Raw genomic sequence first — 271 nt, 5'->3', positions numbered from 1 at the left:
TCGAGCATTGGTTGTGCCACTACCATCACGCCTTCAAATAAAATAATTAAACTTATTTTATGTAAAACTAGCAAATTGCCTGTACGTTGCAATGAGAGATTTTTTTTTTTGAAATGACTAAATATTACACTACTTTATTTATTTTCTTACTATGTGGCACCTTAGTTCGAGTTGTATTTGGATGAAATATTGAAAGATCTGACATCCAAGTTCTCCTGCACTGGCAATCAAGTTGGAAAGTTAGTCCTCCAGCCTATTTAAACACCCCCCC

This window comes from Triticum dicoccoides, chromosome 6B (assembly GCF_002162155.2).
Source record: "Triticum dicoccoides isolate Atlit2015 ecotype Zavitan chromosome 6B, WEW_v2.0, whole genome shotgun sequence".
NCBI lineage: Eukaryota > Viridiplantae > Streptophyta > Magnoliopsida > Poales > Poaceae > Triticum > Triticum dicoccoides.
The sequence above is the reverse complement of the archived record's forward strand: the minus strand, read 5'-3'. Positions refer to the sequence as shown.